Here is a 24249-nt window from a genome sequence, read left to right as displayed (position 1 = left end):
AGAGGAGCTTCTTCAGGCTATGAATGACCGTGCTGTCTTGGAGGTAAACCAAAAGTCCTTCTCATGTACTTGTCACTTCTAGCATGCTTTATCAGAAGAGTTTCACTGAAGTCATTGAAAAGCCACCAAAAGGACTTTATATTTAGATACCCTTGTAATTTCATCACACTAAACACGGTTCACCTTAAAAAGAATAAAGACACCTCTCTACATAGCTCTCAGGACAAAATAAATTGTGTCTGTAGGTCAAACTGTGGTTAGAAATACATGTATATATATGTTTAACAAAACAATAGAAGAAATGCTTAAGTTTAATAGACCAAATGTTCATATTTTAAGCTTTTGTGACAGAGTAAGACAGTAGACTTGCATCAGCTACATAACTGGTTCATTCTGCTAACTGTAAATATTGCTAAACTAAGCAACATCTCAGGTAAACAACTTGTCCTGGTGATTTCTAATGCTAATTTCAGTGCGGCAAGAACTTCATTCATAATTTTGAGTCAACCTAATGAGACAAAAAAGCACCAGAAATTTAGCCAATATTATTTAATTTCCCATATTCATTATCAGTTTCTAAATGTTTCCACGTGGTACTGGAAATGATTTCTTTTTTCTTTCTTTCTTTCTTTTTTTTTTTTTTTTTTTTACATCAACAATTTTGCCCTCATTCCTTATCTGAAGAATGGAACTCAGGTTTCATGAGAATATTTTGTTCATTATTTGTAATCTGAACTTTCATTTTGCCTTCAAAGAGAAAAGCAGTAAGTAGGAAACATGACAGTCTAACTTACTCCAATACAGTCTCAAAGATTTTGATTGGACTGAATACTCAAGGTAGTGTTCTTTCTGATAAGGAGTACAGCATGTTAGAAATATCAGTAAATAACCATAGGAGGTATTATGCAATATGTAGAAAAAATCATTATTAGATTTTTTTTTTTTAACAGAAATGCATTTTGTGGCTTAGCAAGAATATATCTATGTTGTTAGCCAATGGAGACTACCAGATTTTATTTTATTTATTTTTAACTTTCATGTGTATGTATGTGTGTGTGTATACACAAGTCCTCCTGACAAGAATGCATTACATCTATATCTATCCCAAACATGCTGCTCTTTCCAGGAGTGCATAATATTGAAAACATCCAATTCTTCAGAGCCTTGAAACTCCTGTTTTTGTCCCATATGAAGTCTGAAGCCATGATATAAGCGAGGTGTGAGAGTGATTCAATGATCAAAGTAATTGCTGTATCGTTGTCCAGTGTGTCATGGGAATTCTGCATGGCTTTGATAAAAATGTCTGTTGTTTTTTTTGTTTTGTTGTTTTTTTTTTTACCTGGCCTATTTTGTACTCTATTTCCACATATTTTTCTGTCTGTTACTGTTTCTCCTTTCAGATTTAGGAAAGCTGCTGTGCAACACTAATCTAGCACTAATCAGTATATTCCAGTGCATGCTTAAAAAAAAAAAAAAAAAAAAATGCACTCTCCCTGGATCTTTTAACATGCTTCTAATTTTCCTTGCCCAGTGCCCTGCCAGTCAGAACATTCAGTCTATCTTTAAAACTCCTTGATGCTGTTTTTCAACATTGCTTTAAAAATAATGCTAGTTCATTATGTTAGTATTCTTTTGTATTTTAAATATCATTAATTTCAAGAAGACATGATGTAATATTTGAAAAGTTGTTTGAAATTGAAAAATGACTGTTTAAACAACAAAGTAAATGATTGTTAAACTATTAAAAATCAACTTCCTTTAAATATGTATGTATTATAAAACACAGGTGTTTCAGTTAAGTAAGTGTTGTTACAGTGTTAGAATACCTCCACAGCTTCAGCTTGTCTTGTTCTGTAATAAGAATCATGAGATTTTAGAAAATTATATCATTACAAAAAGTATTTAACTTACCTGTGCCTTTGAGAGAACAAATTACAGCAGAAATGAGAGGGAACCAGTGACAGTGTAAAGCGTTCCAGGGAAACCTTATTGCACACCCAAATGCAGTAAATATAGAGAATATGAAAAACAAAACCATATTTCATAACTGTACAGTATCTAATAAAATGCTGCTGACTTTTCCTTCTTGCCCTCTTGGGAAAATCCATTTGTAACAGTTTCAGAAGTCTTCCATTTAACATGTTGTTGTATATTTAATAATGGTGACCGACAGTCTTGCAGTCTGTGCACCAGCAAAATGTCTTTGAACTCCAGTAGGATATCATCCTGAGTTGACCAGGCCCTTGATTTTGAGGCAGATGTAATCACAAAGTAGCAAAAGATAGAGACTTCTAGTGCCTCTGTGGAAATCTTATTCACCTTGGTGATCTCTTTATGCGAGGCTGCTAGTAAGGTTGAAAGCTTCTTGATTGCCTTCAAAAGGATTAGATACATAAGGTAATCATGTTTATGATTTCATATAAAATATGTGGGAGTTTTCAATAATAATGAGGTAGCATTAAGAAAGGGAAGCAAATACATTTGTCCTGTACTCAGTGTGTACATGCACTTGTACATGTACACATGTACACTTGTACATGTACATGTGTTCAGGCACTCCTATGTCATCAGAATACTGAGGGGTTGTATGGCGTGTATCTATCTGAAGAACAAGTGAAACTTAATACTGGTTTCCAGGTTAACCACAGGATACTCTTTGCCCCTCTTCTCCTATCACATCCTGCCAAACGTTATTGGAAGAAGATGGGTGGTCTGCCATGTAGGAGACTGTTGCATTTGTATTTTCACAGACCTAATGTGATTATACCTTCCCTCTTTAGCCTACACTGGCGAGATAAAGGAGATTCAGGGAGAGACAGAAGAGAGAAGCATGGAGAAAAAACCTCACTGGGATTCTCCTGATGCCATTATAAAGAGCCTAATTGCCTCTGGGCATAGTCAGAAAGTCTAGAGTTGCTAAATAGTGTATAAATTTTCCCTGAGGAATTATGGTTATCCTCAGCAAGTATAGAGCTCAAATGTCTGCCACACCATCCGCAATGACAGCAGTCGCTAAGGGTAGAGATTCCTTAATGGCTGAAATCCCAAATTACTGTATTTTTTACATAATGTTGTGAATACTTCAGTGTGTTTTTGTAACAGATAATTAGCTAAATTCATCCTGAGCTTTGAAAATCAGAAACTCTGATGTAGTAATGAAGATTGAACGTATCATTGTTTGTGCTGAAATATTTAATGTATGGGCTTCCACAGTCATGTGCGTTGAAATTGTCTGATATATCTTGATGTTTGCTCCACATTAATTTAAGGATTCTGCTCTTGAGAGATGCTCTCTCTACTGTCAAGATCCCTTCTACTTTCTCTTCTGAGCATTGTATGCTATCTTAGTCTGTAGTATGATGCTGAGTGTCAAAGGAGACCTGAGCACATCATGTCGTCCCTAAGCTGGCTTCCCCAGCTTTAAAGTAATGATACTGACCACCTTCATAAAATTGTCTGATCTCACTGCATTAAAAGAAACCTATGAAGCAAGGTTTTCTTACTTTGCCAGTATCTTAGTAAACCTTAATTGTTAGACTACATCTAAATAAAATGGAGATAATAATTCTCTTCCACTGTGGAGTGTTTTGAGATCTACAGAGGAAAAGGCTTTATAGGAGGCATTACTGCAGCAATTTCACCTTCACTTCTATACAAAGGAGGATTTGGTGTGTTGCAAGTTCTCATACTTGACCTGATTATATATATTGTGGAAATGCTAGAGATAATCTGTTTTATTCATTTTTTCCTCATTCGTGTTGTGTTCCTCAGTGACAGTGGCTAGGTCAAGTGAGCCTGCTGGAAGGACAAGGAGAGGTCTTGTATGCTAATGACAACTGAGCAAATTCAAGGCTGAGAGGATTCCAAAGATTCCAATGAGAGGCAGTTAGGAGAACGTACCACAGGGGTCACAACAAGGATTTGTCAGCTTGTGGGTCAGGCAGAGAGAATGAGAGGAGCAGACAACAGGCAACCAGGTCACAGAAAAGACAAAGACGAACTAAAAGGGAGCTAATGGGATGGGGCTGGAGTTCCCACAATTCACAAAGTTATTCACAAAGCTAAAAGACAGGAGGCAAGGATGCATCTGTAGAGACAGAGTTAACTGTGGAAGAGATACTTATAAACCCTCTAATTTCTGCTCTCCTAGCTTATATTCCAATAAAATCTGCCTTTTTTTGAGTGTAAAAGCTGTCTTACTTTCCTTGGGAAGTTCAGTATAGAAGTCCTAGGCAGGTCTTCCTCCAAGTTTGAGCCATTTTGAGAAATATATATACATTTCAGATATATATACATATATAAATATATATTTCTAGAATGGTTATTTGTTTTATAAGAGAATTTTTATTGAAATTCTGACCATTTAGCATCACATAAATGTGGCTGTATCTGATACTTTTCACAGTACAAATCTGTTCCATTTTTTGTCACTGCGTGCTACCACACTGGAGTACAGTGAAGCACAAGTCTGTTAAATTGGGAGTTGAAGCACATCCATGTCTAAACTCATCAGCAGAACACTGGCACTCAGGAGGGTGATGGGTTCTGTGAAGGGTCAGTCATCTGGAAGTTGAGCAGTGGTGGAATATGTGGCAGCTACCCATGAGCCTGTTATAAGTGATGCTGAACTAGTCTGCTATATGATTCCTGTGATTTATGGCTATCTGTTGGGCTTGAAGATAAAGCTTTCAATTAAGGAAGTTCTAACTGACCATTAAAATAATGTGAAGAACTGGCTAGTAGTGGATGAGAACTGCTGATTTTAAATAACTTGCTATTGATTTTGCAAAAATTGATGCCATCAATATAGTTGGAGTAAGTCAGCACCATTACAAACTTAGCAAATATTCCTGATCTAAACAAGACAAAAATGGCAGAGAAAAATCAGTGTATTAATGTGCTCTGATAAGAATCATTATAACCACAGCAAAGTTTCAGGGTTATCATGGATGATATTTCATAGAATCATATTTGGAGACATCGTGCTGATGGGTGTAATTGCCTTTAAAATAAGCTTTATGCTACTTAAGACTGATTACCACCAGTGTTATTATTCATCTAAAATTGCTTGGAAAAGGGCATAAAATGTTTCATACTGAAATTGATAACTCTGGAGGCTTGCAGTTGGCTAACCACATTTCCAATACATGCAGTTCATAATCTGAATATTCAAGTGCTCTAAGTATTTCCCTATTGATCCAAATTTCTTTGTGAATTATGTACAGGCTGAAAACTCAATTTTCAGTTGTTTTGCTTTATATTTTACAAATTGCTAATAATAAGGGAACAGCAGCTTAGGAGTAGTATGTACATAATACATCACAAAATCACAGAAGAAATATACTTGTATTGAACAATGCCTTCTCCTACTAGAAGACATTATTTATAATTATATAAACAAGCATGTGAGTCTTACAAAGGAAGCTTGTGTCACTGGAGTGTGATTTGAAATCTTTCCTAGTTGATAATAATTTCTAATTTATAATTCTGAAGTTGCTCATATTACTATGGGTAGAAACATCCCTATGGGGATCATGGCATTGGACAATTGGAATCTGTTTTTATGGTAAGCGCAAAAGCTGTTGTTTGTTTTTTTTTGTGTATGGGTGTTGTTGTTTTTTTGTGTGTGCGCGTGTGTTTTTTGTTGATGTTGTTTTTGTTTTGTTTTTAACTGTGTGATGAGCTGAATTCCAGGGAAGGAAGTACTCACAAATGAAAGGATTCATGATGATTTGCTAGTCTGAACCTCTTATTCATTGAACCTAATGTGCAAGTATGAAAGAGCAAAAGTATTTCCAGTCAGGTGCAAGCAACATTTCACCCGTGCAAGAAAGACAGGCAAAAAAGAGAGCGTAAGTCTTCACATTTCCAAAGATTGTTCCAAGCCCTCATATCTGCTTTTGTTAAGCTCACTAAATTAAAGATAAGACCTTTGCCCTTGCATGCAGATAAGAAAATCTGATACAAGCTGGAGTGGGGAAGAGATACAGTAGCTAGCTCCAAACCTTGTCCCACTGTTTTAATGTTGTACCCTTGCTCTGGAATGCAGTGCATGCTGCTGGGCTGCAAAGATTTTGTGAGCATTGGCTAAAAGAGTGTATCTTGTCTGTTTCAGTCTCATTTTAAAGCTAAAAATCAAGCCTAAAATGTGCTTTCAGAAAGAGGAAGATGATTGGTGATTTTCTTTTTAACTTACAAAGGGAATACCAAAGGCTAATTTGTGACTGCTTATGACTGTATGAGTAATACGTCTTCCCATAACATAATTTTCTTAGTGAAAATGTGCTACATAGCTGTAATTGCCAATCAGTTGTGAAATGAGAGACAGTAAATTATTTGTACAGTCTGTTGAAATGGTAAACTGCAGGAGCCAAGGACCCCTTACTGAAATATTTGAATGTTCTCTGTTAGGAAACAGGGACTAATTTAAATTAGTTCCATGACTGGTCTGTAAGTTTTGGCTAATTGTCACAGAATTATTACATTAGACATCAGTATCTAAAAACTTATTTTTCTTCTAATATAGATTTTTCCCTGAAAGAACACTGATTTTGTACTGCTATATATAACACAAAATCTATACGGTATTTTATGAGCAATGGATACAAGAAGAGACAGTTCTTATTACAAAGAGCTGCAGATCTAAAATTATTTTCTATACAATAGTTATCCATAATGATAGACACTCAGAAGAATAAGGTCATACTTAGCTAGGGTTTCTGAGTCCAATTTCCTACCTAAATGAGAAAGCATTTTCATTTGAAGGTGAGGGGGTATTATTATGGACTCTCTTACTGTTTTTCCTACTTACTATTGTAGGCACTCTGCTTCAGCTAGTACCACCAGAGCATTCACTTACAAATGCAGTTCAACAATATCAAAGCCATAAAGACACCATGTTTTTGAAGTTTTTTTTTTATCAAACTGCTGACATTGACTTATTTAATTGTGCAGCCTAAAATGATCTGGATTAACTAGAAAAGTGTATCTGTGCGTTTTGGGGGATTTTAGTTGTGCATTGTAACAGTTCGTGTAAAGTCAGATCCTTAGCAGGTGTAAAGTAATGTTGTTCAGTTACATTTGAGACACTTATTACAGTTCCAGTAGCTCAGCATCTAGTAATCTTCAGGAGAAACCAAACGTATCTGTTGCATATGGTTTATCTTGCTGCTTTATTTTGTAGTGCTTGTGTGCTTTAGGCAGAAGTCTAAAATACAATCCACAAGGGATATTCATGTCCAAGACCAGTGCTTACAAGACTGATATTAGAAGGTTACTTCCTGTGATAGTGTCTGGCATAGAAGTCCTATTGCCTATTAGTATGTAAAATTAAATATTTATATGAATCTTCTGTGATACAGTTTATTTACTTGTATACAGAAGTTTACTAAATGATCAAAGCATGAGTGGGATTTGTGTCTGAAGCCCCTTCAATGTCCTAAAGGGCTGTAGTCACAGCCAAGGCTGATGGTCTACAGTTTGTCATTTTAAATCAGACTTAACTTGAATGTCTGCCAGACCTTTGATCTTAGTCAAATTTTGATTCTCTGAAGTCCTTCAGGGATATTTCACGTAGAATAAGCATATCGGAATTCAGAAAATGAAAGCATATTTATGAGAATTAACAAATGTAGTGCTGACTTCTGTGAATGAAAGTGGATGCATTAGAATCATCTGCTTGAGCTGCTGACAGGAAGAAGATTGATATTAGTCTATCTTTACAGTTGAGAGCAGAGTCAAATGTCTGATAGATAGAGTACTGTGGCAACATACATCGTTGCTCAACTGATTTTTTTTTCTTTTTTAAATGAATGGAATGGTCAAGGAAAGTGCAAGGATTTATAGCTCTTATTCATCATTTCAAATTTTAACCAAGTTCAGCACAGAACAGAGGATAATCCCAACCATCTGATGGCTATTGAAGCCATGTGAAATGAATTGTTGGTCCTGGAATTCCCACTGCCCTAAAAACTCACTAATAGAATTTGGACAGATAATCATGGGATGATACAGTGAAGCTATTCAGAAACCTGAAGATGCAAAAATATTTTGCTGATTTGTCAGATGTAATTTTCTGTAGTGATTTTGTATGCATTCCTCTAAAGATATTAAACAGTTAAGCTAACTCGGGACAATAAAAGTTAGGTGAGAAGGAAGCCTGACTTAAATGGGCAGAATAAACTGGATAATAAAGAAATTATCCCCAGCAACTCTAAACTTTTGGCTGTTGTGAGTAACAAGAAAGGAAGAAAAACTCCCCACCATAAAGAATGAAATAGCTTGGAGTGATGGTCTGAACATTATAATCACAAAGTTCTGCCTTCAATCTTGCAAATCCTTCAGTCTTGCAAATACTTTTTTGTGTCATAACTTTACAAACCTAGATAATCCTCTGAGCTTATTGGGTCTACTTGTGCAAATGAGGTTGAATGTATGTATGATTGATGTATGCACTGAATATTTTTCTTGTGTTCTTCCTGTGTGTGTATGTATGCATATATTTTTAAATGAAGTACATTCAGCGTGGTCTCCCAGTGCTTTGCTTCAGAGCACGTTCATCAAATATTTCTATTTTAAGGTCTGGATAAATTAAAGGATACAGTATATAGCCTCTGTGTAGAGGCCCATCCAGTGTTTGCCAAAGGTGTACAGCCTTACAAGCAAAAGGAAATCGCAGGAAAACAGTTCCTTGACTTCTAGGAACAGAGGCTGAATGCACAGAGCCCAAATGAGGTTTATATTGATCTGGCAGAACATGAAAACAAAGGCAGGGACAGAAAATGAAGTAAGGAGGGTAGTTGCTCTGAACTGTGTAGACCGTGATTAAATTGTGATCGAACACTGGAACAGGTCAGCCAGGGCGAGTGGCTGTGGAATCTGAGTCCTTGGAGATACTGAAAACTCAAGTGGACGTGGTCCTGAGCAACTTGCTGTAGTTCACACTTTCTCACTGCTCTGGGGGTCGTGGGTGGACTAAACAAGCACTAGAGGTCCCTTCCAAACTCCCTTCTTCCATGATTTTATGAATTGCAGGAACTATGTTTGAGCTAAAATTTCCAGGTATAAAACATTAGTGTTCTTGGCACTTTAGACTGAGTGATTGGTTACAACTTTTGTCACTCAGCCTCAGAAGGTCCTGTGTTATACTTAACTATGTTCAGTGTGTATCCACAGTTCATACAGAAATCTTTCCTACAGCTTAGGTTCTTTACTTTGAGGAAAGGTTTTAACAAGTGATGCACTCAGAGGCAGATACCAGCTTCTCTAAGTGTTGCATTCTGGAGATGAAAATCAGAGTGTCTCCTTAGAGATTACCCCATGGGCAAACTGGAAGTCACTGTCAGCAACAGATAAAATTCACGTGGTTGTATCTACTTGTGAGTAGATGCATATATCACATGTGAGAAGGATGTACAGCCTGACCTCCTGTCCCACATCCCCTCTCTGTGTAATATTTCTTAGAACGGGAATGACAAAGGGCCATGTCCACTACAAGCCTTGTGTGCCATCAGATGCTCTCCAAATGAATACTTTTATTCTCCTCCACAATGCACGAGTGTCACAGGACCTGCAGCCTATGCCTGATCGAGCAATCTGAGGTCAGAGTATCTCAGTCTATGAACTGTCTTTTTCTGTGAGGTGATTTATCGTGACAGCCATGCTCTTTAGTCAAGAGAGCACTTGACAGAAAGAATTACTCTCTAGAGAGTGGGCAGTGTTCTCTCAGTTGCTGCTGCTCTCCTGGGGCATTCTCAGTTTACTAGCAGAGCTGGGTTTCTGACAGGAAGGAATATGTTTACATTGCAATACTTTATTTTAATCTTCTCATCTTCCCAGTGATCTTTCTATAATGATCTAAGCACTGAAGGGTGTGTTGCTGGTGCTTTGAACAGAGGGAAGATCAAAGGTCTGGTTATCTGTGGTTTTCTGTCTAATTAGTGACGTATATGGGTAACATACAGCTGTTTCGCAACTGCGAAGAAGAGAAAGAAATGCTGTGGCTAAATGCCAAAACAAAATTAGAAACAAATTCACTGAAGCTATGCTTTACTGTTTCAGCTCTCAATTTTTAAAGGAGAGACAGAAATGGACAAAGTCAAGCCTCCCATGAGATCTTTAGTAAACCAATGAAAAAAAAAAAAAAAAAGCATGATTTTAGAGAGCAGACATCCCAACCCAATTTACCAGCAGTTATACTGGCAAAAAAAAATTTACCGGTATAAAATTTTTACCAGTAAAAAATTATAGAAAGAAACTAATTCCTGCTCTTTGTCATTTAAGTTAGACCCTCAAAACACATATCTCTACCTTCTCCTCCATCTATATGCAAGCACCTTCAGTTTAGATGAATTGTGAATGATTATGAAGGCCGAGAACAAAATGTAGCCCTTAATTTTGTCACTTCTGGTGTACACCAGAGCTTGATGTTCTGTTCATTTCCATTGTGAACATTCTGAAGCTGCAGCATTCTGGCCTTGTGCACTGTCTCTCCTAGGGACCTCATTTTTGACTGCTGCCTTGAGTTTTCAGACAATGTGTGATTTCTGTTTGAAGCAGGTAGAGTTTCAGTTTGTTTTTTTTTTTTGTTAAGAAAGCACACATTTCATCAGGACCCAAAGGACAGATAGAATTTCTTGATATATTCTTTCTTCCAGATCCAGTGAGTGAATACAAATAAATTTATTGAGAGACTGTTGATTCCTGAATATTAAGTATTGGCATGAAAGAACCTTTTGCAGTTTTCTACTTTGACAGCTAACTTTTGAGGAACCCCAATTTTTTCAATAGAAAAATCTTCATATTCGCATTGTACTAGATGATAGTGTGGCTTGTGATATCTCATGTCCAGCTGGATCCATCATGCAGAGTTGTACCACTGGACAAGACCTGTCAGCTCAATACAGCATTAGACTTTCAGTCTAGTCCTGTTTGAGTAGCATATCTCAGTGATGGCTTTCTACTGTATTACTTTGGAGAGGCAAAAATTCAGTTATTCTTGGGTTGCTTGATAAATCATTTTATCCAAGATACCATTAATAATAAGCTAAAGTCAAACTTAATTGAGTATATTCCCTGCTGAATGTCTGTTAAAGATAAAAGGTTAAAGTAAGGTATAGAGGACATTTTCATTTTGTAAGTGAGAGAATTGTACAGGATATCTACAGTCCCTTTTCCTTTCTCTCTTTTTGTACCTTTAGGCTTTAAAGTGAACGAGCCAAATTTGATTCTCAAATGGGCAGCGTAAGAGGTCAGACATGGGTTTTAGTTTTGTGCATGGCTTATTCTACTTAGAAGTTTTGTGAAGAGTTTTGTTTATTTTATTTTATTTATTTATTTTTGTGCAGCCATGGGAGACTGAGCTCATTAAATTACTCTGAAAGAGTGAAGCTTTGTGGCCGGTTCACAGATGTTTCTGAGTCTCCCATGTGACAAGCATTCAGTATACTTCTTCTTGCAGATATGTTTCTATTCTTTTGACTCTTTTTTGTAAGCTATTGCAGTAGCCACTCATCGGTGTTGTTTTTGTAGCATCTAAATAAAGCACGGACATGTTTTAGTCCCAGTCATAAGGATGGGGATAGAAAGGTTTAATCAACATGCAAAAGAGCACAAGGCAAATCAAAAACCTGAAAAGTAATCTAGACCTTAGTTGGAAGGCCTCAAACACAAGATACCTTTTCACTTCAGTATCTCTCTTCTGTAATTATGAAGAAATAATAATCCCAGGACAACAAATTCTTCCTCAAAGATTATTAAAAGTAAACCTTGTTCTTTTTAAGACCAGTTAAGTTTATACAATAATTTGATTTCTTTGCTAAGTCAGCATCCCTTTGCATATCCCTAAATGTCTACAACAAATTGCTTAGCAGAGAGCTTTTGTAACATATTTGTGTGAAATTCCAGAGTCTGCTGAAGCCAGTGAAAATTTCCATCCTGTCCCTAGCAGAGAGAAGTCAAAGTATCATTATATGTGAAATAAATGATAAAGGTTTTCATCCTCTTCACCTGTTTAAGTCTGACTGTAATGTTAACTTCATGAGTGAGAATATGGCTGGTGGCTCCAGACAGTGATGATACATTTATTTCAAGTCACAAGAGCCAAGAAACTGCAAGTCCAAAACCCCAGTGGGATATTCTTTCATCCTAACTACTTGTGCAGTGTCTCTCTTCAGCTACTAGTGACCTTGGGTCTCCCATTGGGGCCTTTCTAGCTGACAGCAGCAAGCCATATAGTTTATACAAAAAATTGTAACCATAAAGAAAAGGGGGTGGTGTGGAGAGAGAATAAATCTTTTTCCCTTTTTAAAAACTTGGGGCCCTTAAAACTTCTAAAAAACATATCACAATAGCAAAGACTTGTTAAGGAATGCAATTCATTTACAGATTAATTGACACTAGATGATACAGCATTGATACATTTCAATGGACAACGAACTTCAGGATGAGAAAACACAAAAACGAATTAGCACTGAGGACATTAACACTTCAACTGAACACAGTGTTTCATGAGTCATGTAATATAATTACTTTGCCACATTTTAGCCTTGACAATTTAACAGTAAAGTTTTATTTTAACCAAGATTTTAAATCTAAGGGGAAACTATAGTAAGAACATTCAATTATTCAAATTCACTGTATATACCATTGGCTGCATGCTGTTTTTTTTGAGGATTTTCTGTTTTATATAGCATCAGCAAAATTTCTATCAAAAACTTTTTCTCCTTGTGGGGAAAAAAAAAAAAAAAAAAAAAAAAGCAGATTGTTTCCTAGCAGAGCATAAAAGAGAGATTGCTGTGTTTTCTATTAGAGCCACCAAAACAGTTTGCACAGAGGACAGTAAATTTTGTTCATGCTGTGCAGACATTTTGAACCAGATGACAAGTCCAACAGCTTGGATTCTCTGGAAGGTGAGATTTCAGTGGCTCCAAATGAAAATGAAAAAGCAAGATTGAGGGACACTGAAATGAAAGGCACTTGGGTGAGTGACAAACACAAATCAATCAACTTTATTATGCCCTGTTTCTCCTATAGAGTTCTGGGGCCAGGAAGGCAGGGTGCATGACAGGTATATCCAAAAATGTCAACAAATCTACTGCTTTCAGCTCTTCAGTGTGTTACCACCCAATGCAAACATTGCCAACAAAGGAATGGCATGTCTGCATCAGTGGTGGCACATTCTGGGAAAGCAGAGGCATTACCCTGGCACAGTTTGCTTAATTTTGATCTGATTGCGCCATATGGTTGCATTTTAATTTTGTATTTAAATGCGGTGCTTGCTGTCTCTGACCCCAAAGGAATCATTCTAAACTCCTGTGTGAAAATTATGGTCAGTGAAGAGGAGATTGGAAATAAGAAAGAAGGTGGTGATGATTGGCAGTAGTCTCAGCTGGGCAGCGAATTAAGTGCTGTGGCAGTTGTATGGGATGAACTGGACTAGGGAGGCTCAGGTGAAGAGGTGCAAGGAAAGCAGCAAGTGGTAGAATTTTACTAGAGAAACAGACAGAGATAGCAGAGTGGGGAAAGGTGGAGTAGGAGAATGCTGGATGAGTGGAACGGCTGAACAGTCTGAAGAAGAAGTAGGAGGTTGCATACACAGCTGTGCCAAGAAGGAGCAGTGCAGATTATAAGCTGTCAGAGGGAAAAGAAAGGACAGGTAATACAACCATGTGTCACCTGAAACTCAGCCCAGCCTTGGGTACTTCTGTATGGAATTTTAGTGAAACTTTTGATTTTGAGGAAGAAGGAAAAAAAAAATCCGTCACTACAGATGCTCTTCAAAGTTAACTTATGAATGCTAGTATCAGATACAGAAATACCTGCCAGTCCCTACCATATACCTATTCTCTGCAAGACCACCTGCAACATGGGGAAAAAAAAACAGTCACAACTCAAGGAATTATGCAAGGCGAGGTCTCTAAAGTATCTTTGTGGTTCTTAGTCCAGTGAATAAAATTACTGAGAAGTCAGTCAACTGTTCCTTAAATATACTTCAGCACTATTTCCATTACAGAGCCACATTAGAGAGATGAATAGCTGTTGCTTCTGGAAAAGGAAGAGACTCCCAAATCATATATTTTTTGTTTCACTCTACAAAGCAATAGAACTTCCTTCCTCACTGGGCATCTGCATCTTGAGTCAGAATTGTATCCAAACCCACGTGAGCCAAATTTAAAATCAACAGAAACAAAAGTTTGTGGGAGATCTTTATCATTTAAGGCAGTAGTAACATCATGAGGAACATTTGGTTGTATGAACTTTTCACTAATCTCTGCAGAAGTTTTCTGCATATGACTGAAAAAATTCTACAGCTCTTGGCTGTGTATGAATGAATCTGTACCATTTGGATATCTCCACAGATAGGCAGTATGAATTCATTTATATTCCGGATCTGAATCAAATTGTTTCTGCCATTTTTGTTTAAACAGGGAATAGTTCTTTAGAGGGGAACACATGGGTGTTTTGTTTTGTTTTGTTTTGTTTTTTTACTGAGTTCTCTTCTGTTGCAGCACAAAGGTGTCCTTTGAACACCTCCCTGGTCTTTCATTTCAGACTTCGGTACAAATAAGCAATAAATCTGCTGAGTTTCAGACAGTGCAGTGAATTTCATTTTATAATACTATACTGTCATAGTTGCAACACTGTAACAGTAGGACATTACATAAAATTAAGCAGTCTATTATCTACTAGAAAGGAAAGAGCTTTTCTTCATTCTCTCTCTTTTTTTTTTTTCTTAACTTTGTAGTAGATGATAGTATAAATCACATTTTGTACTTCTTTCAGGAATGCCTGTTTGTTCTCCTGTGATTCTATATAAATCTCTAAATTTAAACAGTCCCTAAAAGACTTTGGTTTTGTTGTTTTTTTTTTTTATTATTATTTTTTTTTTCACTTCTGCTCAGCATACAGACTTAGACAGCCCTATGGTGGGCAAATAATCTTTTTGTTATGTGATGCATCTGCAGGCCCTTCACAGCAAAAGATCTTCTAAAGCAGCAGGGCCAATCCTTTAAGTTGAGAAACAGTATATCAATAAAGGTCAGTGTGACAATGTGATTTATTGAAATACTGTGCTGCTCCTAGCAGTTAGTATTTTATATTATATGATACACGGCAGGTATTTTTATTCGTATTTGGGTTCCCCACTGAAAACTTGTTCAACCTGTTTTATTATTTATTGTTGCCTTTTAGAGATGAAAGAAACCAATTTATTCAGCTTTCATAACGATTCCGAACAGGTACAAAGAAGTTAAGGGCTAACAGGAAAAATCAATTGGTTAATAAAATAGTTAATTGACTAAATGCTTCTTCCAAGAGGCCTTGAATGCAGACTGTTCAGGACCAGAGGAGGTTGGTTTAATTAAAACAGGATCTCACTGTATAAAAGCCTTTTCTGCAGATAAGATTTTCAAATTTGAGTGTGCTTGTTCCCGTTTTTTTATAGTTTACAAATGCAGCAGAACCAGGTACCATAATTAGATCTTTTCACAATTTTTAGTATCAATTTTTCTCAGGTTTCCTTATATGGCCATGGCAGATGGCAAAATCACAGTGAAAGCATATCTAAACATAGAGCGATCCATCAACGTGTTTGGATCCAGAAAGATTTTAAAGATAAGTGTATCAATCATAGACAGACCAAAACCATGTTTTGTCTCATTCTGCTGGACTGTCTGGTGTTTTTGTTGTTGTTGTTTTGTGTTTTTTTTTGTTTGTTTTTGTTTTTGTTTTTTAATTGGATTTATGCTGCCATTGCTTGTGAAATCTAGGATTTTGAAAAGGCAAAGGGAAGTGCGAAGTGATTTCCATTCACCACTTCTGAAATCCTAGCTGGTGAGCATCCAGAACTGTTTTTGGGCTCAGTGATGTTAGTTGCTGAATGCCTTTCAGAAAGATACTGAATGTCTTCCACTTGTTTTAACGTAGTATAACCATCACTGTAAGAGAGTGTCTAAGCATCTGGTCTCCTGGTATGTATAATGTAAATTATAAGCATATTTTAAGCAGCAGTGTCCCAGGGACACCATTAAAATCATGAAACATAGTTTACAGTAGCTAAACTGACTGTACATAATCACTGTGCTATGGCTCTCTGGTTCGGTCTTAAAATGTCCAGAAACTCTTAGTGTTGCCCTTGAGTCCAGTAGGAATATCCCCTTGTCACATTCCCCTGAAGAGAAGTATCACCCATCTTCAGCACCTGTGTTATCCCCACATACCATTGCAAAAAAAAGGCAGAGAGCAGCAGAACCATCTCTTGGGCTCTTCTTGTACTCTGTATCATGGTTGACATTCACAATTGTTGGCTGATATTCACAACTGCTGAGCATTATCAAATCTTATAGACATTGGTGGAAATGTAATACTCATCTGTTGGAATACTGGCAATAAGTGCTTTTTGCCTATGTATTTGAAGTTTACTGTCCAAATATCTGCATCATTATTTTCATTTTCTTTACTGATGAAATGCCTCTTGATGGCAAATATGCTTTATTCCATTATGAAGACAATAGGTCTGCTTTTTAGTCATGTCACAGGCCTCTGGCTTAGTTATACATAATGGCATCTCACAGCTCCCCACCTCCCTCTGACACTTACCAAGGTGTCTGTAGTTTATGGAGTCTGTCAACAAGCTCTACATTTAATTGAAATATTGAAAAAAAAAAAAAATCCTGTGATTTAAAGAACGAAGGTTTTGCTGATGTTGTTCAGTGTTTCATTTGTCTGACTCCCAACAAGTACAACGTGTTGATAAAGGACACGGTGTGAATGGCAAGGCACTTTCATTGACCTTCACTGTTGGCTCAAATTGACATTCAGGCAGGAGAGATATTCAAATAGTTAAGGTTAAAAGAAAGGCATCTTTGATTAACAGTGAAGTAATGCATTGAAATTCCAAATTATGTAGGAGTCTGTTCAGGCTACAATTTGTCTTGTTTGTTTTTAATTTTAGATTCAATGTCAATGCAGGATTTTAACTCTCTGGTTACACTTCTTTATCCTTATAATTCTCTAATGCAATTGTGATATAATCCTCAATTTTATTAAGAGCCAAGTTAAAAAACATCAATATGTTATTCAGAATATTACATTCACTGGAAGTTTAAGCTAGTACAATGGCCTGGGAACTCCTCTGAGCAGAAGGTATATATTTGCTTCTATTTTAAGGGACTCCTTCAGTTTTGAAAGGTGAAGCAAACAGTATTGTTAAACCATCACCAAAACTCCTGAGTCAGAGCACTTCGTTTGTACAGCCATAAAGGTGGATTTATGCTAAAATGTCAGACTTTGCATTGTAATGGCTGGTGGCTGGGCATACATTTCCTTCTGCTGGGGGAGTGGTAAACACTGGCTGAGGAACAGCGAGTGCAACTGGGGAGGTAACTCCTATAACAATCCTAAAAGGATTTGTTAGAGCTTGAATGCCTAGCTATTCAGATCTGTGATGTCCACCATTGTAGCACCTAATGCTTTTGTGGGTTGTGGTTCTGTGACAATGACAAGAAATCAATACTAATTTTCATTTTACTGCTCTAAAAAGCACAGCGAAAAAATGGCTGTTAAAAGAATTTCTAAGGAGAACTGTTCAAATCTTTTCGTTATGAAAATTGAAATCATGACAGGCTCTGTTGGACATGGTGCTTTGTTGCAGTTGAGCTACCCTGGCCCCCAAACTGAAAACAGTACTAAGCCCAAGATGTTAAACGCTTAAATCTTCCTCTTCTTGTGGCTCATTGTCCACAAATACATGCACTGGTATTCCAGCATGTAGTGCTGAAAGGGCTGCTTCTCCCATGAAAAATTTGGATCCCAAACAAACAGCTTGAGATTTCACGTCGGATAATTGGGCTTTACCTGCATTTTAAACAAAAATCCTGGTCCTTTTATAAACTGCTTGAGTTGGGAGACATGCAGAGCTTTTGCTGAAAGAAATGCATTAATCCTTTTAAGTTTGATAAAAGGTTCTTTCATACTATACTGTATAGTTTCCCGCTGTGGGACCACATTTGTGTAGAATCTCCATTTGTGGGGAAAGAAAGACTCAGACTCCTTCTAATGGCTTGAAGGAAAGACTGATAAGGGAAAATAATACACGCTTAGACTTAAAATTGAACGCAATTCAGGGGAGGTTTATTACATTAATTGGAGTTAATGGACCTCCTCTGTCCCTTGTCTTTGTTCTCCCTCGGTGTGCTCCTAGGAACTGTAGGTGATCACCTTTTTCATTGGGGCTGGCATTGTGGCAAGTCCAGAACTGATCTCTTTACAACAATATGCAAGGTCCCATTTTCCTTGTTCTTCTGGTGCATTCACTACAGATGTTAGTCCAGTGTCTGATGATGACAGTACAAGGCATTACAGCAATCTACTGCCAAAACAAGCAAAACAAATGGCTAGTTTCTTGTGTTTCAACCCCTCTCTGGCCTGGATTTATTTTAGTAGCTCTGATATTTTGTTACTGTGACCAGACTCAAGTGCAGTGCAGTGCTGGGCAACATGACATTCAATATTCTTGTTTTACTGAAACCCATATAGCAATAGTGACTGGTGTCAAGCCATTTAGATTACTACTTTTCATTGAGTGGGTATTATTAGTTTTTTTATTTGTCTATCTCACATTGTTTACTATTTTTCACTTTTAACAGCCCAGTGGAATAAAATTTTGACCTTCCCTTTGGACAAGGGATTATGTCTAGAGCAGCTACAGTAAAATGTGGTAAAGATTTTTTAGGAATAGATCTGCCTGGAAAACTTTGTACTGTGTATTTCACTTCCATCTGAGTCCAAACTCAGTCTGATTAAGCCTAGTTCAAAAAACAAACAAAAAAGAAGTGTAAGCAACAATTTTACAGAGAAGTTGCATTTTATGTTCTGAATTTATCTAAAAATCTAAAATAAACAACAAACTCATCATTGTAGCACAACCAGGACATGAGTTTCTACCTTCCAATATTTATTTGCTTTTGAGTTATGTGCCAGCAAGCAGTGTATTGGTGTATTGTGTATGAACATTCGGAGATGCAAATGATGAAATGATGGGAATCCGTTCTGGCTACAAGGTCCTCTCCATCAAATGGGCTAAACCTAAGCCTCTTGTAAAGAGCTAGTGCAGGCTCTTCTCCACCCTTCTTTTGGTAAATGAGAGCCTTGAAGGAAAGTTGCCTGTGTGTCTAACTATTTTCACGATATTATTTCTGGGCTGACATGCTATCTCAGAAGCCAAATGTTTACCAGCTTTGTTAGCTTTTCTGCTGTTTTTAACTAATGCCAGGTATCAAGCGTGCATTCTCAACTATATCCAATGACAGGAGATCATCTCTGAAGGTTTGTGTTTAAAACATATTATGTTTTCAGGCTCAGTTCCGGTGCCATCTGTATCGTAAAATCTCAGGCTAGCACACACAGAGATGTGCAGTCACATAACATAGGATTACCATCTGTAATTCAATATGGCCAACACAAGACCAGGTTTGAGAAATCCTCTGGACTTGTGTTAATTTCAGAGCTGAAGATAAAATCATGTGTTATAGTATTTTATGGGTATGATATTTTTGACAGTAGCCAATCTATAAGAACATAAATGCATCATGGCATTCTTTTAGGACATTCTTTTAGGACATCCAGTGGAAGTGTCAATGACAGAAATTAGTCATAAGAAAATGACCAAAAGTCATTTCAGACAGTGTTACATGCCAGAGAATTAAAGTCGTCTAACTCAGAAAACTCTGGCATGTGTAAATTATGGTTCCCATTGATGTTAATTCTCTTCTGTTATGGCTTTAGTAGGACACAATGGCTACAATTTATTTTTATAACAATACTCATTTTGTTGTATTATAGGTAACCATGATATAATTTACACATTCTCTCTAGCCATCTAAATGGTTCCATAGCATTATTTATACGAAGTGGAGACCTGTGACTTCATTGGAAAACAAGCATACGGATAACAAGACATCCTTCTTTGTACGTGGGACAGAGGGATGGCTGACCCAGTAATTAAACGAATAAATTCTGAGGATGAATATATTGAGGAAATCTGATTTCTTGGAATAATTCAGGAAGCTCATATGCCTATGGACTCCAAAAGTTTTGGAATCTGTTCCTTCAGCCAAAGGCTGTGAAAATGTTCCCAGGCAATGTAGAAATTTTTGCATGGAAAGATTTCTGAGGTGTCTCATCATCCATTAAAAACAAATGAAACAGGAATATTCATAGAGGCTATTTTATAAATAAAAAGCCTCCAGTTCATCAGAAATCCATGGGATCCACCTCACACAGGCATGCCATTTTACCTTTATGAGAAACATCCTTTCTCCACAGATATTAATCATACTGACTTACATTTTTGGTGTGTTAAATTCAGCCCATAACATCACCAATAAATTTAGTCCTTAGAGGTTATATTAACAGACTGCTGGCCTTATCATTCTGATTACAATGTTCTAGCTAGAGCTAGTTTGAACGTTTTCCCTTTATATGTTTTCAGTCGAAAATGGGACTTTGGCAAAATAAAATTAAAAAATATGCATGAAAAAGTCCATTTTGTCAAAATGTGATCCATCAGGGAAGCCGAATGAATTTCAAAAGCAATAAGCTAGCTAGGTATTTAAAGGTTTTTTTTTTTATTATTTAAACCTTCAGGGATATACATTTTTGCACCATTCATTGAACTGTGGGTGCAATTTATTTAATAGGCACACATTTTACCAGGGAACTTATGCCACCAGAAAAGGATTTCAAGCCTCAGCCAAGTGGAAAATATATCCCAAGGTGTGTGTGTTGCCTAGTAAAACTAGGAGATTTAAATAGTGAAGATACAAGCTGACTGTGAAAGCACCTTCCACTAATATAAAACTATGCAGTTCTAAAATGATGCTGACAACCCCCACAAACCTTTAAATAGCCATTTCCAAGCTGGCAGGTCTAAATTGCAGGAAAACAAAGTAATCACTCAAGGAATTCTTTGCAAATTAAAACAGTTCCTTCTTGTTACTTTGTGTTCTGGAGCTTCACAGACAATAATACAGTCTCACAAGCCATTTTCCTATTTGCTTTTGTATCAAATTATCTTTCTCTAAAAGTAAGCACTCTGTCAATAATAAAAAGAAATTGTTGTTAGATAATTCTAAAAACAAACAAGAAATTCACATTTTAAAAAGCTAGTTTAAGAAACACACTGTGCTAGTGTGTATCTTATTTATATGTAAAATGAGATGTTACTTGTTTATATTTCACTTCTGGCTCTGCTGTCAGTCTGAATGGCACCTTCACTGGGATGAATTTGTGCAAAAGGCTAGTTCAAGGTTAGTGCACCACATGAGATATGGAGTATGCTTAGAAAAGGCCCAGGGTTTGTGCTGCCTCTCCACAAAGGATGACATATGGAGAGCCTCTTCAAAGTGGAAGGAGATTCCCTGGAGTGAAAGTACCCCTGCAGAAGCTTATTCAACCTGGCATTTATGACAATTTTACAAATAGAACTAAACTGATATGGATCTGCAAGAAAATAAATGCTTTTAAACATTGTAATTCATGATATGAATTAGAAGTTTGTAGAACTGCATATGCTACATGAAATTAGATTGAAGAGTGTGTACAAAATACAAGTGTGAAAAACCCAAGAGCTCTTCAGATGTTCATCTGGCAAAGAGGCTGAGCGCTGGCATGAAAGTGCACTGTGGCAAATGGATGTGCCTGAAAGTAGAAGCTCTCCCTTTATGAAGTATCAGTGCTCTTGGACATCACCAGTGACATTTCCTTGGCGAAGTCGTTCATTATATTGATAGTCCTAAGGCTGGAGTGTTACAGCTACACCCATACAGCTGTAAACCTGCTGGTGTCTTTATTCAGGGTGGGATGTCATTCCTGATATGAAGGAATGAAAACATTACTCAAGTATTAGACAAATATTTGAGAATACGTACATACTTCTTGTAACATTTCTGCGAAGAACAGACATTGTTCAGTGTACTGGCACTTTGCTACTGAGGTAAAAGAGGAAATATCTCTTCGGGGAGAGAAAAAATGGAGCTGTGAGGTGCTGATAGCAGAGCCTACCTGAGTGGATATAAGTCACTGAAAATAAACCTAGCAGTGTGGTCTGTCTCACTGTTGTATGGCAGGACTGATTCTATCTGTAGTCATGTTACTTTTCAGAGGTCCCAGAAAATTCTTTTTGATACTACCAGGGCCAGCATCCACTTGTACCTGCGGCAAAAAAGAAAAAAAAATCCAGAAAAGAATCTGTTTCCACTTCTATTCTGGAGCTACTCACCAGTTCCAAGACTATAGCACACCAGATTATCAGATGGCTTTGTCCTCAACATTTCATTTTAAAGGGAAGTGACTCTCTGTGAATAACCATTTGGGTCTCTGGTTGCGCATATCAGTGCAGTCGTCATTAGAATGACAAAGCTAACAAAAAGCGTATCTGCACAAATATTTTATTGGGTTCCATTAAAGAATCATTGTAAAGAATCATTGAAGAACCTGTGTAAATCCTGAGATTTCTGTAGTCATAACAATATTAGTGAAAGCTGAATCCTGTTAACAGTGATAATTTTCAAGTTATTCCAAATTAAAGCCAAGGGTAAAGGGCAAATCCAAAATTTTCATTGAACAAAAGTATGTTAAGGGCATCATAGCATATTGAAAAGTCTCACATATGTAAGCTACTAACTGGACAAGTTGTATGAATAACCAAAATAAAACTGTTTTTGTGAAACATTAAAGTGGGATGAGCTATGCTGGAATGATGTCTGCCAGGGTTAAAATTGCTGGGACAATAAGCAGGAAATGAAAAGAAAGTGTCAGAACTACAACTATATCCTGAGAATAGTTAAGAATCACTGAAATCAATACCTGACAGGAGCCAGCTTTGCCACCTTCTAATAGTTAAAAGCAAATGATCTGGGCTGGAACAGCTCTGTGCAAATAATTAGTGAATAAAGTAAAATATATGCTAGCTGTCTAGAAGCTGTACTTTGTGGAGCCTCACAAATAATGAGCATCCAGTTGTTTCTAACAAAGAAAGAGTCATGTATACACTGTTTAACATTGTAATTCACTGACACCTGACTTAACCTGATCTTTAAAGTACCAGATAAAAAGCTAGGCATATAACATGATTTGGTAACTTTCTCTGAGCTAATGTTTCAGAAAGCCATGTATTCAATTCTTCTTGTAGTAAGAAAAGGACAAAGTATTCTGGGAGCTCCATTATTCTTAAACATAGTGTGAGGCTGGGCATCTACCCAGTTAAACTGCATCAGCTAATAACAGTAATGTCATGATGTCTCTCTCCATTTTAATAATCTCTTTTGCATTCCTGGCTGCTCTCAAAAGATTATTTGTCAGAACACTCACCTTGCCAGAAAGATGAAAAACAGAGAAGTAGTGGAGGCATTTTATGACACGGCCTTCAGCCCTTTATTTTTGAAAGGATTCTTCCTGCAATTTATGTCTGTTTGAGTTAGAAGTATGTTTTAATTCTGCCCTTGAGATGCGGTGCAAGTACTGATGATAGCAAATACTCATCTCTGGCAAACATTTCACTGAATTGAGGGACTGACAATTTATTAAAACTAATTTTCAAAGTCACATCCAAATCTCTACCCATTCATTCAGCAAAATATGTAGTAGTTTAAGATAAGTACCAATACAAAAACCCTTTTAGTATTATTGCTTTTTTCACTAGGGGGACACCATAATGAAACAAATGGATTTTTAAAGATGTGCATTACAAAGAGTACAGTAGTATTGGTGGAATAGCCTTAAAAAATGTTTTATTGGTTGGCGAATCACCGTTCTGCCAAAGATTAACAGTTAAGGGACAGTTTATTAAATGAATAATACTGACTAATTGCATCTGCTGCTCTCTCTTGAATAGCTTCCTAATGTGATACAACAAGATCTAGTAATGGGGTTCAAGACAATGTTTTCTCTTTATCTGGAATTTAACATATCTATATTGCAGATGCTGCTGTAGGTGTATAGCTTGTTTATACTTGAGCTAGGATCCCTGTGGATGACCTAAGGAGCAATACAGAACTCAGGACAGGAATATTGTTCAAAGTATGAACCTAGATCCTCACACAGGTTTCACAATGCACACTGAATTCTCTGCTGACACTGCTAAACTGCAATTGACCCTCAGACTCAAGAGTTTAAAACTGTCTCAGGTATGTGTATATTACATTACAGTACATTTCACTCTAGGTTATGATGCAGGAATGACTGTCAAACATT

At 36.9% G+C, this 24249-nt stretch overlaps 1 long non-coding RNA gene across 1 annotated transcript in view; it reads left to right on the top strand.

Annotated features, from left to right (window-relative positions):
- LOC137862027 (uncharacterized) overlaps positions 1–22827 on the top strand; it is a 68607-nt gene extending 45780 nt beyond the window's left edge. Inside the window, exon 4 of the long non-coding RNA XR_011100019.1 lies at positions 19840–22827. This is a non-coding gene — a long non-coding RNA (uncharacterized lncRNA). The remainder of the gene's footprint in view (positions 1–19839) is intronic.
- Positions 22828–24249: the final 1422 nt, after the last annotated feature.

The sequence above is a fragment of the Anas acuta genome, chromosome 10, assembly GCF_963932015.1.
Source record: "Anas acuta chromosome 10, bAnaAcu1.1, whole genome shotgun sequence".
Lineage (NCBI taxonomy): Eukaryota > Metazoa > Chordata > Aves > Anseriformes > Anatidae > Anas > Anas acuta.
Note: the sequence above shows the minus strand (reverse complement) of the source record. Positions and strands in the feature narration are given on the sequence as shown.